We start from the raw sequence: 16,543 nt of genomic DNA on the forward strand, positions 1-16,543 counted from the left end.
ATGTGGCACTTTGGGTATGAGCACTGCCATGTGTAGACTGAGCTAGACATTTTGTATTCATTATCTTATTTAGTCTCACAGAAACCCTGCGAGGTTCACTGCTCTCACTTTACGTAAAAGGAAACTAAGTCTCACAGTAGTTAAGGAATTGTCCTAAGATCACAAAACCAAGAAAGAGAAGAGTTAGATTTCAAACGGTCTGCATTGGCTTTGATTTTCTTGGGAGTGAGTAAACATGAAAGCATGTTCCAGTCCAAGGTTCTTCTGTGGATCTCTGAGCTTCCCACCTGTTTTATTTCTTGGCCTATTTTGCAGTACATGTCTGGTGTCCAGTCTCTGATCAGGCTTTGTTCACAAATCTGGGATACTGTGGGTGACCAGAGTATCCTGAAATAAGCCTCAACTCCATCACTTACTAAAGTGAGCTCTAATTTCTTCATCTGCAAAATGGTGATAATAACATGAATTTCTTATAAGGACTGGATAAATAACGAATGTTATAATGCAGTCAGTGCATGTGGTATATAGTGGGTAGGTGCCCAGAAATCTGAATTTGAATCTGAATTCTGATTCCAGTCTCTTCTGAGATTAGTCCAGAACTAGTTGTGTCCTGTGAATGGAACGTACCCTCAGAGATGTTTTGTGACATATTTGTCATCATGGAATCCTAGTTCCCCCAGGTCTTCTTATATAGACAGCCCTGCTAGAAGATTATGTAGCTTCAAATAAAACTCTTCATTGAAAAATACCTTAGAGCCCAATTAGTTTAGTGGTTTTCTCAAATATTTTTATTAGTGGATTCCTATTTTTAAACAAATCTGAAAAAAGGAATCACATTATGCAAAACTGACAACAGTTTTGCATTGTCTCTGCATGGAGAGATACAGAGAGACCTGAAGCTCAAATTCTCACTGCAAACCTCCCTTCTCCAAAACTCTGAGGTTTTTCACAGCAAGGTTCGAAGAGCTTGGTACTTCCTAACAATCTCATTTTTGTATATGAGAAATTTGAGGCCCAGGAAGACTTACTTCCTAGCAAGAATCCAGCCTTTTAATATATAAAGGCATCGACTGCAACAACTTTGGCTTGATCTGATATTCAACTGTAAAACCAAGTGACAGGAAAGATGTTTTCTGTTTCTCTTTATATAGGTATTTAAACAGTGTTTCCCTATCTTCTATCTTTCTTGGAGATTATGTGAAAATGATTCTGTTCACCTTAACTACAGAGGAAACGAAAAAGAAGAACATCTGAAAAAGCTTTTGTAATTCATCTTTCAAAAAAACCCCAATTACTCAGTATGTATCCAGAACCTGAAAAACTTTCATGCCTTTTGACCCAGTAACTTTTCTTCAGAAAAATTTATGTAAAGAAACTAATTTTAAATTCAAAAAATGATTGATCACCATATCAATTATATTAGAATAAAAATTGTAAACAACATATGCAATAGACAAAAGATAGAATGGTTGAGCACTTTAGCTCAGTGGAATATTATAGAGCAGTTATAACTGATTTTATACATGAAATACTTAAGGATAAAATTAACAAAATATATTCAAGATCTATATACTGAGACCTATAAAACATTGCTGAGACAAATAAGACCTAAATAAAGAAGAGCTATACTATCTCAATATCAGAATATTCAATATTATTATATTGATCATCATTATCATTTAAATTTCTCAAAGTTGGTCAATAGATTCCATGAAATCCCAATAAAAATTATCTTTAAAAAATAGATTAGTAAGATGATTTAAATTTTACTTGTAAATGCAGAAAACAATAGCTAAATCAATTTAGAAAAGAAGTTGGAAGGCATACACTGATTTCAAGACTTACAAGGCTATAGGAATCAAGACAGTGTTATGTTAATATAAGACTAGGCCTACAATATAAGAGTAGATATATAACTCAATGAAACAGAATATAGTCTCCAGAATAGACCCACATATATGTCAAGGTAGCTCAATGAGGAAAGAGTAATCTTTTCAACAATCTATACAAGAACAATTGGATTTTGGGGGAATTCGAACGTTGATTCTTATATCACATACAAAATGAATTCAAAATGGATCCAAATCTGTACTTAAAAATGAAAACTGTATAATTTCCTGAAGAAAACATTGGAGAAAAATCTTTGCAGTCTTGAAATGGGCAAAGGTTTCTTATGTCACAAAATTCACTAACTCTAATAGGAAAAAATGATAAATTGAACTTTTTCAAAATGGAAAAGATTTTCTCTTTGAAATTCACTATAAGAATACAAAAAGACAAGCCATAGATTCATAGAAAATCTTCACAATGCATACATATAACAAAGAACTTGTGTCTAGGATATATAAAGAGCTCTTACAGATCAATAAAAAGATAATAACCCAGTTTTTGAAAAGTCATAGTATTTGAACAGACAGAAAAAAAGAAATATAAATTTCTACAAGATATGTAAAAATATACTCAACATCACTAGGCATCAAGAAATGTAAATAAAGCCACAATGATAAATCAATACACACTCCCCAGAATAGCTAAAATTAAGAGGACTGACAATACTCAATGTCGGCTAGAATATGGAGCAATTAAACTACATATGTGTGTGTGTGTGTGTATGTGTGTGTGTATACATATATACATATATTGCTGAATGGAATGCAAAGTAGTACTGTCACTTTAGTAAACAATTTGACAGTTTTTTGAAAAATTAAACATTCTCTTACCTTGCTATCCAGCAATTCCACTCCTAGTTATTTACTCAAGAAAAAAGAAAATATATGTCCAAAAAAAAAAAAAAAACACCTTGTACAAGAATGTCCATAGCAGCTTTATTAATGATATCTACAGCCTGGAAACAACCCAAATGGTTTTTAATAGGTGAATGAATAGACAAATGGTTGAATAATTATACAATGGAATACTACCTATCAATAAAAAGTAGCAAGCTTCCAATATACACAACAATAAGGATAAATAGTAAAACCAATATGCTGAGTGAAAGAAGCTAGACACATGCATACCGTATGGTTCCACTCATGTGAAATTTTAGAAAAGGCAAAAAAAAAAAAAAAAACCCTAATATATACTTAGAGAAAGCATACCAGTGGTTATTTGAGGCTAGAGATAGGGAAGATTGCCTCTAAAAGAGGTACAAGATCATTCCAGAGTTGGGGGCCAGGGTGGTCAATTGAAATATTCTGTATCTTCTCTAAGATAATGGTTGCATGAGTGTATCTGTGTGGGTGAGTCATCATTGTATGTAAGTTATACCTTAGTAAAGATTTAAAAAATAAAATTGTTATGATTTTAATGTAAAAAATTTTAATCTCTTTAAACAATATAATCAAGATTAAAAAATTGTGGGCCTACTCTGATTATAACTTTTAAAAATATACATAAAATAATAAATGAAAATACAACAAAAAACCTGTTGAAGGTGGTGATTAGCAATGACCTTTTTTATACCGACAGATTTTTCTCTGAGCTTTCATTTGAAATTTTAACCATTTTACTAATGTCATACAAAGAAAAAAAATATTTGCTGATACACATCAGAGACATAAGAATCTGCAAATATCCAGAACTATTTTTGGTGAAAAGTATACCACAATAAAAGCTGCAAAATAAAGGGCAGAAGGGATAGATTTTTATTCACAAAACTGGATTTTGAAAAGCAATGTGTTTTTTTTTGTTTGTTTCTTTTTTTTTTTTTTTACTTAGGAAAATGTCTCAGAGTCCTGTAAATCAAATTCTGGTGAATCATTACAAATATGTGTTGTGACTCAGTTGAGATCTTATGGATTCCAGTCTCATATTTGAAAACCCAAAGAACCTAGGGAATAGCCAAAAGTGAAGAAACAAGATCCCTCTCTATTGCAAAGATAGGATCAAATGAGCAAGTCTGTTTCCCCATGAAATTCACTTTCCACGTTATACCTCGTCTTAGGGTGATTTATTCAAACCCTCCCAATCCACAGCCTCTTACTTAATGTTTTCTAGGAGCTAGCACTTCGAAGTTTTATAGAAGAGCAATATGAAAATATTATTAAGAAGGACACACATACACACACACACACACTGTAGAGAAAGTCATTTTAAGTAGCCCATTTAAAGTTTTAAAGTTTTCAGTATGTAAAAACCTCAGCAGCGTAGCAAAGCATTATCTTTGGGGTATGTAACTTCATTCAATCTGCTCTATTTATACAACTACCGAGGGTTAACATCAAGCATATTTTTTCAAAACGTCTTCTAATTCTGGGTTTGCAATTCAACTGAAAAAAAATCAAAGACACCCAAGAACATTTTATGACTTAAAAAGTTTTCTTTTCTTGAAATAAAAACTACTGCTGGAGATCTCTCCTCCCATATCCTATCAGCTCAACTACCTAGTGTGATTTGAATTGCCCAAACCTCGGTTTAAAAAAAGTAAAAAAGAGGGAGAGAAAGAGAGAGAAAGGAAAAACCTTTGGTAAAGTAAGTTCCTTTGATCCTTTTCTGCTCCTTATGAAAACTCACACTATGGTTAGCACATTTCCCACAAGCCAAGATAATGAAGCACATGGGACACCGAGACTTAATTCTGTGTCTGTTTCTTTATTTAAAACACACACACACACACACACACACACACTCACTCACTCACACACACACGCTCTATGGGCCAAGGGAAGAATAGGGTAAACTAGCTCGGAGCAAACAGTAAGAAGCAGTTGTGATTGCCGAGTTGGGAGATATCATTAAAAAGCAAACTGGGGAGTTCCAGTTTAGAATCTTAGGAGATTATTGATTCAAATCCTTTAAGGCATTCTTCAAAGGATTTCTTAAAAAGTTGTACTGTCTGAGGAGTTTGGGCTGAGTGTGTGTGTGTGTGTGTGTGTGTGTGATACAAGGGAGGAGATTAGTGGTTGGGAGGGCTGCATGTATGTGAGGTACAAGGTGATGAGTTATACACATGGATTGTGAATAACTTTAGAGTCAGTCTGAGTAAATATAGGTCATTGCACAACAGGTTTTTGGTTCCTCAAAATTCAGCTTCCATAATAATAACCAAGGACCTTCTTGAGGTGCCATCCTCCTTCACCATCTCCTTCCACTCCCCAGGGGCTGGAGCTAAGAGCATGTGGCATAGAGTCAGACTGTTTGGGTTCAAGCATTGCTCACTTACCAGCTATGTGATACTGGGCTCCTTAGTTAACCTCACCAAGCCTCGGTTTCCTCTTAGATAGAATAGGAACAATAATATCTATGTCATAGTGTTGCCGGATTAAATTAGATCATTGAACATATTAAGTGATCAGTATGGTTCAGCTGTGTAAATATTTTTGGAAAGTTTTCTATGCACCAGATGATCCTGTTCTTCCAATCTGAACACGAGGCGCTGTATTGGTCCAGCCGCCGTAACAAAATGACACAGACCGGGGGGCTTAAACAACGGAAATCTATTCTCTCACAGTTCTGGAAGCTAGAAATCCAAGATTGAGGCGCTAGCATGGTTGGTTGGTTTCTCACTGTCCTCACATGGCCCTCTCTCTCTGCCATTATCCCTGGTATCTGTTCCTCTTCTTATGAGAATACCAGCCATATTGAATTATTAGGTCCCCACCCTTATGGTCTCGTTTGAATTTAATCACTTTTTGAAGATCTTATTTCCAAATTCAGTTACATTCTGAGGTTCTGGGAGTTGGGACTTCTACAGATAAGTTTGGGGAGACACAATTCAGCCAATAATAGGTGCTGAGTCATCACTCTGATTTTTCAAAGTAAGAGTAGGAGGACCCGAAATATCTTCTTTTTCTCCCACATGGTAATCTCTCTGTTATATTCAGCCCCACTTAAATATCTTCCTCAGCAGAGTTTCTGTGTGAACTCACATACACATCTAGTCATAATTCCTTAGATATAATCTGTTATAGCAACTAGTAAACTACATTTACCCATCTAATACATACATATATATACCCACCAATGTATTTACATATATACATACATACATGTACATGTGTGTATATATATGTGTATGTGTGTGTATGTGTTTATATATGGAGAGATAAAGAAATGGGACTTTCATAGTCCATCTCCCCAGTTAGAATGGACACTCCATGGGGAGAGGAGATATTTTGATCACCACAGAGACTAGAACAGTGCCTTGATAGAGTAAGTCCTGACACTCATATTCACATCAGCCCAGAGGTCTGAAACCTCCTCCTAAGGCTCACTTAAAAGCCAGGAGTATGTCTGCTTTCTCTTCCTACTCTATAATTTGCTCAATAAATTTGTTGGACAAATAATGAAGGGTTTCACAGGCTGACATTCAATTCTTTGAAATTATTTGTGTGGACTATAACCAGAGAAGTAAACATGCTTGTTTTAATCCAGAAGGAGGGACATATACATATATCCTTTTGTTTATGAAGCCATAATTAATGAGAAGGCTTCTGAATAAAAGTACTGAGCAGAGTTTGGGACCAATTGCTGACAGTGTATTTCTCTCTTTAAGATTTTCTTTTCTGCACACAAACTTGGTTTGATGGTTTTGACTGACTTGACCATGCCTCGAGGCAAAGAAATATGATAACTATGTACCTAGGAGTGGATTAAGACAAAATAAAGGGCCATCACAGGGCTCTCGCCAATTCTGGCTCTCCACGACTCCCTCTGGGTAAATTCTATAGCTTACACCTGTCCAAGGCAGCAGAAACCTAGACCATCACATCTGTCAATGGCTGCCCAAATAATTAAAGCCATCTGTGCCCAGCGTCCCCACACTTCTCTGAATCAGTATGCAGCTCCATAATTTTACCAATGAGAAATAGCTCCAGAACCATTATGGTTAAATTCTTTTTTTTTTTAACAAAAGAAAAAGAAACTAAGAAGATAAACTCTTTTTGATCCCTCTTGACCCCATCAACAAAATGTCCTATTAAAGACAGCAGCTGAAATGTTAGGAAAGTCTTCGAGATGGAGATGCTAAATCTCCAAATCAAGTTAGAGGTCAGTGCATGTATTTGCCTGAATTGTTTTGTTCAGCACAGGGAATCCAACCTACCTGCTCTCTTTGTGCATCTAGTGATGAATGTGTTGACGGATTGGAATGCAGCCAAATGCTATTTCATGTTGAGTCTTCTCCTCGGGGTATTATGAGGCTGTGCAGGGCAGTGTGAGACAGAACAATGCATGGTTAAGAGCTTAGGCTCTCGAGTCAAACACAACCAAGTGGGAGTCCAACCCCTGTCACTTGCTTCACCTTGGGCAAATTACTTGGCCTCACTACATCTGTTTTTTCATCTGTAAAATGGAAATGGTAATAATATCTACTTTTGTTAGTTATGGTAAAGATTACATGAAAAATGCATGTTAAGCACTTACCAGACTCCTTGGCACACGGTCGGCATGCAATCAATGTCACTGCAGTTTTTGTTATTGTGATAGTTATGACTCCCAGGCTATGCAGCCTCTTGGCTTTCGGTATATTTGCAAAGGACAACTTGAAATGGGCTCGCAATTCTATTCCACATTCGACGGGATTGCTATATTGTTCAGTTGGACTTGTTAATTGATAAAGCCTCTGTGGTAAGGTGATATAAGTAGTTCCGAACCACCCACTTTTGAATAATCAATTAGTAAAACAAACTTCATAAGACACTTTCTATCTGGCAGATTCTGTGTTAGGGACATTTTCTCTCTAGCAACTCTTTAATCCTTAGGAGAACACTGTGAGGTAGCTGTTATGGATGTCTCCTCTCTTCCATAGGTTAACCCACTGGTTTTCCAGTGGTCACACACCTAACACATTCAAAAGCCGATTGTATGTGGTCATATGCTTTTTGTCTGCCTGGAATTCCTCTGGTTTGGTTAACTTTTCTTTACCCATTCTATAATCAATTGTATGTCTTTGGTTTGAGTGGGACTGAATCCATCTCCCCTGGGGGTAAAGGGAGGTAACAAAGACACAAGACTGGCAATCCCACTCTCTACACTGATGGCCATAGTATGGCCGACTTATTTCTCAGGGTCTCACATGGAGAGAAAGAGGGACTTTTCTTGAGATTGCATGGGAGTATATCTCTGGAAACTGAGAGAACTTGAAAGTTATATGTACTACCACTTGCCTAGAGCATACTTAAAAACACAGAGAAATGGAGAGAGAGGAGAGGGAATGAAGGAGGGAGGGAGGGAGGGAGGGAGAGAGGGAGAGAGGGGGAGAGAGAGAGAGAGAGAGAGAGAGAGAACACACGCGCGCGCGAGATCTAGTAACATCCTTTGAACCTCTGGATGATGCAAATGTGCCTGAAACTAGTTGTGTAAGCCAATAAATTCTTGTGGTCTTAGGCTAGCTTGAATTGAGATCCCACTAATATACTTCTAGCTAACAATTGGTTCAGTGGAACCCTATGCTGCTTTATCACACTGCATAAGAATATTATGTTTGAACAGAGAATTTTTCTTTTTGTGCAAATGACTTTTCTACACACTAACTTATTTGGGACCAGTAATATTCTTCTCCCAAAAAAGAATATTCTTCTTGCTTTAACTCCTATATTTAACTCCTATATTTAAGTGCAAATATGGCCATAAAATGCTTATTTAAAAAATTTATTTAAGTCATCTGGTCCTTAGATTTCAAAATCATTTAGCAGTGAAGCATCTTTATAATTTTTTTTTTAAATGAGTTTCATAGTTTGTTTTAAGGAAAAGTAGCATGTAATAATACTTGCATTGAGGTAGCTCTGATATGGTGGGAAAAGTATTACCCTTGGTATCTAAAGATATATTGGACTATCAGCTCTGTGACTGTGTAGTTGTGTGAGCTTGGGCAAATTACCTAGCTTCTTGGAACCTCAATTTCCTTATCTATCAATGGAGATAATAATATCTACTTTACAGGATTAATACAAGAGTTAAATGAGATTGAGCTTGCAAAACTGAGCAAGAACATTTTTTTTCTGAACCAGTTTAGTTTGGTATCTAGTGCCATAACCTGGGATTTTATGAGTATCGTTGGATAATGGTGATCATTTTTCTTCTTTGGAAATTTTTTTAAAACTATAAGGGTATGCAAAGAAGAAATAATAATCACCCATACTCCCTCCCCACCCCACCCCAAATAAATCACTGTCAACATTTTTAAATTATTTGTATTTTATCTTTTTTCAAGATTTGTACCTATTTAATTTTAAATTTATGCAAATAATACATAAACCAGTTTTAACTTAAGACATTTAGACCATTACAGATTAAAATATAGTATCCTGAAAACTTCTGTCCCCAACCGATGTCCTTCCATCAATACTAAGAGTGTACTCTATAATTAATTTGTCTCATGTGTTTCTCAAATTTTTTATGTTTTCTATACATATTGATATATTGGGAGAAATATAAAATATAGGTTTCTGAGTTTTTGTGAGTGATTCATGTTAATACTAATATTTTTGGACATTTTATAGTAATTTTCATGTTTATGAAATTGTATTAATTTAGTCCACTGTGGATAAATATTTAAAAATATTTTTCATGTCTTAAACAATACTGCATCATATCTTTTGTGTGTATATGCAAGTCTTTATCCAGGACAGATACGCAGAAAGAAATTACTGAAGCCTAGGGTCAGTAATTTTATAGGTACCACCATCTTGCCCTTCATATTGAGTGTTAATTTTAGGGTCATAAGCAGTTGTGTTTAATTTTATCCTTTTCTCCCTCCCCACCCCACCCCCACTTCTTGCTTGCCTATACTTGATATTATCAAACTTTTTAATCTTTGCCACACTGATTATGAATCAAGTAGAGCCTTTATTCATAGAGCAATTCTGATTTTACCTTCTATGATTACCTATTTGTGTCCTTTAAACCATATTTTCATTGGCATTTGGACTTTTTTTTACAGACATGTAAGAATTATTTGAAAGCTTCAAATGCTCATCCTTATTATTGTCCTTAATTCTCTTGGCATAAAAATAGTTTTATTTTCCCAAATATGTGTTCTTAATTCAACTTGAATTTATTTCTTCCTATGAATACGACAATTCTTTGGATTCTTAATTTTTACCATTGATATGTATGCCTCTTGAAATAACACCACACTGTTTTAAGTACTGTGGCTTTGTTGTATGCCTTGATTGGAATGACAGATTGATAAAATGACTTTTTAAATGTAATTTTTTTATAAGGCATAAAGAAAAGAGACTTCTAATTAATGAGCACAGCTGTGTGCTGAGCACGATGTGGGGGTTGCATTTTCACATTTCGTCTTCATGTCAGTCATGTGAAAGAATTGGTATTGGCTGACTTTTGTAGATGAGAATCTCAGTGGAAATGTTTAACTTTCTCAGGGTCACATAGCTTGTAAGCAGTGGAGCAAAAATTTGAGTTTATGTCTGTCTGACTCTAAAAGTCAATTCTTTCCTTGACGTCTCCCACATTCCCAAGTCCAGACCATCCTTGAGGAAAACGGTAATGTATGTTAATTCCTTTCATTTTTTAAAGCTGTATTATTCTGCAGATAAGATCCTTCATATAGCAGGAAGCTGAAAGATGAGGCTTTAATCAGCTATATATAAGTTATGTTGAGGACAAGAAAGATAAGGGGAAGCAGAGCCTTTGGTAAAGTTGATCAACTATTTCTTATTTTAAGGAATAATACAGCTCTGATCCCACCCCCACCTCTTTGCCTCAAGTTTCCTTATTCTCACTAATTAGTTCCAAATGTTTTTCAGTTTTCTGCTGTGTTCTCCTTTTCTAGACAGAAACCTAATGCCAGCAACGGGCACCAAGCCTTCCCTTTGGCCTTTGCTCTTTATGGCCAGGTTGCTGCCTTCAGCAATTAGTAAATCATGGACAATTTCAGCTGTCACACACTCGTGGATTTGACTCTGACCCCTCTCTGGACTCTGAAGTCTCTTGAACCAATCTGCAATTTTCCCAGATGGGCTTCCTTCTGCTGTTGCAGTGGTGAAGAATGTGAAAAAGGCTTTGAACCAGCGCCACAGAGTTCTTGGCTACAGATTGCTCACTCGGGCTTTGCAATATTTCCAGTTTTTACCTGAGAAGCAGGTAGTTAGATTTATCAGATTGTTCACTTAGCCATGGAATAGGAGAAGTCTAGACTTCTCCCCTTCCCTTTTAAAGAAGAATGAAGACCTGTCTCTGTTGATTTATGATCTTGGAAAGAGGAGAAGGGCACAAGATAAAAGGAGAGATGAGGAATGCTATGATAAAGTGGGTAACACCTGAGGAATCTCTCCTGCCTGGAGACAAGGGAGATCTTATAGGGCGTTGAAGACAGACAGGTTTTATTTATTTATTTTCAGTTCTTAAATGTGAAATTTCATCTTCTCTGACTTTTCCACACTGAGGACTTTGATGTCCCACGAGATTTGCCTGAGCTGGTATTGAGGTCTTAAGGAAGGTATTTCTGAGCATGGAGAAGCTTTTTCTTCAAACCGAATGGCTCAGTTCCATTTCCTGTAGCATAATTGAGGAAGGCTGATGAGTAAGGACATGTTCGTGTATTTTTAGACTAGTGAATGATTGAAATTACTGCACATGAAAACCAAACACTTCCTAGGAGTGGAAGTTTATAATTCAAACTTGACCTAACTTTGGCCTGGCCTATTTCTTTTTGCTACTTGACTTACATCTTGACTAGTATTTTTTTGCATTTGATTCCTATGGAACATACATGGAGGGAGAACACAGAGCTAAAGAGATGGTAATGAATGACAAGGAAGGAGGTGAGGAAGCAAAGAGAACAGAGTTGTAAGAGAGACCACATGCCCTTACTTGCTCACCTGATTCTGGAGAACAGCCAACCATTAAATGCAATGATCACACTGTCATATCGCTGAATACAGGAGATTGTGATCACATAACTGAGTAGACTGTTTTCTTCCACTCCAAAAACTTTAGAGTCTAACCTTGAGGAAGGTTGAGGACACACCATACAACACAGTGTCTCTGAAATATTGAATGTGTAGCTGAGAGTCAGATTGCAAGAATGAGGGTCAGTGCAATTGCATTCTAATTGCAGCTCTGTCCCTTCTTATGTTATCTTCAGTGGGTTTTCCCCATTTTGGCCTGTGGGTTTCTGATAAGGAAAAGGATGGGTTCAATTAAGTAAGTTCTAATGAAAAGAAATATGGAGGATCTTAACAAATACCTGTTAGCTGCAAAGTATCATATTTCTTGTGCCAGGGAATCATAGATAAGGATTGTTGCTAAGCACGAAGTAGTGCAAATGGGAAAGCCATCCAGGGATCATATTAGATTGGTCTCGTAGTCATTGATCCTTGTTCAAATTCAAGAAGAAAGTATGGGGCCAGCATTGATGTCTCTGTGGTCAGAGCCTCTGCTTATGGTCTCCACCAGCCAGTTGAAGAAAATCCCTTTCTAACTCAGATTTAATAGGTTTCTGGGCCCCGTTGTCCCCCAGTGCCATCGTTATCTTGTTCAATATGAACTAAGGTGCAGTTCTCTGTGTATGCTTGAAACTAACTAGGCAGCTCTAGTTACCAGGAACAACTTTTGTGGGAAACATTCCCCAAATATGTTCAAAGAGAAGCATTAGAATTCTGAGAAATTTAACTTACTTCAGGTGTGCTTGGGAATTACTTTACATCTTAAAAACAGAAAAAACAGGAGGGAAAACAGGAGGGAAAATTTTCTGAAGCGAAAATTAATTGTCTATAGTCCTAGGATTTTCCTTTGGGTAATAACCAAGAAACTCATATCAGATAAGCTCTTCTGTAGATAACAACTCTAAAATAAAAATATCAAAGATTTTATATAAAAGATTGTGTGTATGACTTTTAGGCAGAAAGTAAGCCCTAGTCTGTGTTATTTCGGTTGGCTAAAATGCAGATATAAAAGCTGGAATTGATCTTCTTTGTAGAATCAGTAAACAGAGTTCAGGGCAACCAGAGAGTCCAGAAAGTGAGGGTTAGGTTATGGGAATATTGACAAGTAGAGAACCAAAGAGGGGAGCTCTAAGTTTTGTATATGACTAGATTCAGATATCTGGTTGACCCTTGAACCATGCACACATGAAACAAATTACAAGTCTAGTTGAGGCTACCTAACTAAACTGAGATTTTAGTTATTAATCTCAAGAGAAAGAGTTTGCAGTTTGAAGTCAAGTTAATTTCCTGCTCAAAGAAGTCAACACTCTTTGGAAGAATATAAAAGAATCCAGAGTCTCTACAATACGACATTCACAGTGTCAACAATATCCAAAATTGTTCAGTATGTAAAAATGAGTAGAGGAAACACAAATGACAATAAAAACAAGTTCATCCCCACTGGCAATCGAAGAAAGCCAAATGAACAATTAATTGATTTTAACTTATCATATTGGCAAAGTTTTAAAAATAACCTATGCTAGCAAAGGTATCATCAAATGAATCCTCATCTGATGCTGTTTGGAGCATCAGATAAATTTCTCGAAAACCAATTAGGTTAGATACATTACAATGCCTAAAATAGTTTACACCCTTAACCCAGCAATTCAACTTGTAAAGATGTATTCCAAATAATTTTCAGCTGTGCAGAGTCTTATATAAGGATATTCCTAAAAATATTTATGGTAAAATTAAAGAATATAATCTAAATATCTAAGAATAAAAGGATGGTTAAAACAATTAAATATAATGGAATAATTTACAGACATTAAATTGTTTTAAATAAATATTAAAGACAAAATATATAAACACATAAATAAAGAAGCAGTTGTTATTTATTTATGAGTATTTAAATATCTTCCAGATCTGTGACTTTATCACCCTTCTCACTCCTCACTTACTTGTGCTTTGACTCTTTGGACCTTGGTTAAATTTCTCAGAGGGCTATTTATTGGGATATGCTTTTCAGTGGTATACGTACCTATTTTTAATGTCTATAATTCTACAACCAATGGTATTTTTGGTGGAGAAGAAGACACCTGGGTTTAATTTTTCATTTTAAAAGTAGAAGCTAAGATGTAACTATTTGAAGAGATGACAGAAAACAAAATGGAATAGGGAACTATAAAAAGCGGGTAACTGAAAAGTTGGTCAGGAATACTTGATTTTAGGGTAAAATGTAGACCCACTGTATCTGCACAGAGATGATAGGATTTACCAGGTCCCATGTGTGATTTGGTAGGTAGTTATGTCAGAGATCTTCGATACTCCCAGCATGCAGGAATTGGCTAAAAAATTATTCTAAGTTCCTCACTATATAAATCCAGAAACTAAGCCACAAAGAGGTGAAGTAACTTACTCAAGGTTACACAGCATGCTAATAAAATGGTTGAGGACTGCTTAATCCAATTGATTTCTTTGCATTGTACAGCAATTTTTTAAGTTGTTTAAAACGAAAATATATAGATGTAGGTTAATAAGAAATTCAAGGAGGCACTTCTATAAATGCTTTATAAATTTTTATTTTGATACAATGCCAGATTCTGTCTTCATTTCTTAGATGAAGCACCTGAGACACCAGGCAAGGGATTAAAGAAGAGCAAGTTATGATCCAAATCAAGTCTGAAATCTCTTTCAATTGATTACCTCACCTGTCAGTAGCTTAATAAGCAACATTACCTCTTTCAAAAATCAATGAATGGAAATTGTATGAGGAAACAAATTGGTAGAAACCTTTATTCTTGTATTCATAGAAAATATTTTTAAATGTATGAAGGTATTTGTTGCAGCAGTATCTAATATCAAAAAGACTTGAAGCAACAGAATTAGTCAGAGGGGAAGGTCTAAGTAAATTGTAGTACACATGAGATTATTGTGTAACTAAGGAATATGTTGTTATCATTAGGAATACAAGCATGAAACAGTGCCCTTACCTCTATGTCCTCACTTCTCTACATTTGGTAGAGTCGGCTCCATACACCCTGAAATCAAGGTGAAGGCCTGCTGGACTCTCTCCTCTGGGGACTCTGGGAAGAAGTTGCTTTCAGGATCATTCACCTTGTTGGCAGAATTCACTTTCAGCCGTTGCGGGACTGAGGATCTCATCTTCTTGCTGGCTGTTGACTGGGGTTCACTGCCAATTCCTAGAGGCTTCTCCCAGGCCCTTCCACGTGGCTCGCATCATTTCAGCAACGGAAAACCTCCCTTGTGTTGTGTTCCTCTTACCCTTCAAATTTGGCTTTCTGTTTTGCTACCAACTGGCAAAAACTCTCTTTTATGGGGTCACGTGATTAGATAAGGCCTACATGCATAATCTCCCTATCTTAAAGTTAATATCTACGAAATCCCTTTTTGCATATAATGTAACATATTCATGGAACTCAAACCTAGGGGCAAATTAGGGCCTTGGGATTGTTTTAGAATTCTGCCTACCACACAGCAGATAGGCATAGGGCTCACTCTCCTACTTCCTTCAGGTCTTTACTTAGATGTTAGATTTTCAGTAAAACATGTCCTGGAATCAATCTAAAATTTCAACTGTACCTCTTACCCCCACCCAAACCTCCTTTGCTTAACTTTTTTTTCTCTTTAGCATTTATCATCTAATATGCAAAATATTTTACTTATTTATATTGTTTGTCTCCTCTATCACATATAATCTCAGTGACTTTATCACTGTCCCTTGCTGTAGTTCTCGCTCCTAAGATGGTACCTGGAACATAGTGGACACTCAATAAATAATGCATTTAATGAGTGAATAAATAAATGATACAAAATTATATGCATATGATTATAATTACTTAAGAATATGTATGCATGTAAACACAATTAAAATAGTATCGTTAAGATGGTGAGATTTTAATAGCTCAAAATTTATTGCCTAATAAATTTTTTGCCTAATAACTTATTGACTGATAACTTTGTGTTGCTATTATATTGACATAACAAAGAAAAGGCCCCATAGAGGGGGCTGTTCTCTGGGGAGTAGGAATTAGCCAAGTACGATACACTCGTGAGTGGATAATTTTGAGGAAATGCTAAGGACTCTGAGGCTCATCTCAGGCAGAAAGACATGCCAGAGGCATTGCGATGTAAGAGAAAGAGCACGGGAAATGGAATCACAGAGACCTGGACCTGAGTCTTGTTTCTAGTATTTACTAGTGTGCTTTGAAAAGTCACTTAACACCTCTGAACCTGTTTCCTCACTAAAGAAATGAGGACCATAGAGCAGGCAGATGCTTAGTCTTACTTTATTTCACTTCATTCAGCCTATTCGTCCTTTGAGTTGCCAAGGAAAAGGCTGCTCATGCTGTTCATACTTTTCTTCATCTAACCTGTGTTAGGTTACAGAAAAGCATCTTCTTGATAGGGTAAGATAATGTCTCAGTAAAAGAAATATCGCCAAGTTAAAAAAATATATATATATTGATTTCAAATAATTGTAACTAGCCTAAAATGACAGGAGTAGGAATTCCTCTGTGGATACAGAGGAATTTTGACCTTGAACCATTCACTTTACTTCTTGGCCTTCTGGTACATTCTGAGAATCCTTGCACACATGAAAAAAAGTGACTCTTTGTGGAAAGATATTTTCCATATTAAAAAAAAAAAACTATTAAGTTTTAAGCATCTAATATATTCCAGGCACTGTGCTA

General features: G+C 36.0%; 1 long non-coding RNA gene across 4 annotated transcripts in view; it reads left to right on the forward strand.

Annotated features, from left to right (window-relative positions):
- Nucleotides 1-10,357: 10,357 nt before the first annotated feature.
- The window catches only part of LOC107196686, a 101,894-nt gene continuing 95,708 nt past the window's right edge, over nucleotides 10,358-16,543 (forward strand). For 3 of the 4 annotated variants that reach the window (XR_003043831.1, XR_003043832.1, XR_001518126.2), the window contains exon 1: nucleotides 10,358-10,451. This is a non-coding gene — a long non-coding RNA (uncharacterized LOC107196686). The remainder of the gene's footprint in view (nucleotides 10,452-16,543) is intronic. The other variant, XR_001518128.2, reaches the window with a different exon arrangement.

Source organism: Pteropus alecto, unplaced genomic scaffold, assembly GCF_000325575.1.
Source record: "Pteropus alecto unplaced genomic scaffold, ASM32557v1 scaffold111, whole genome shotgun sequence".
In the NCBI taxonomy this organism is placed as follows: Eukaryota; Metazoa; Chordata; class Mammalia; order Chiroptera; family Pteropodidae; genus Pteropus; species Pteropus alecto.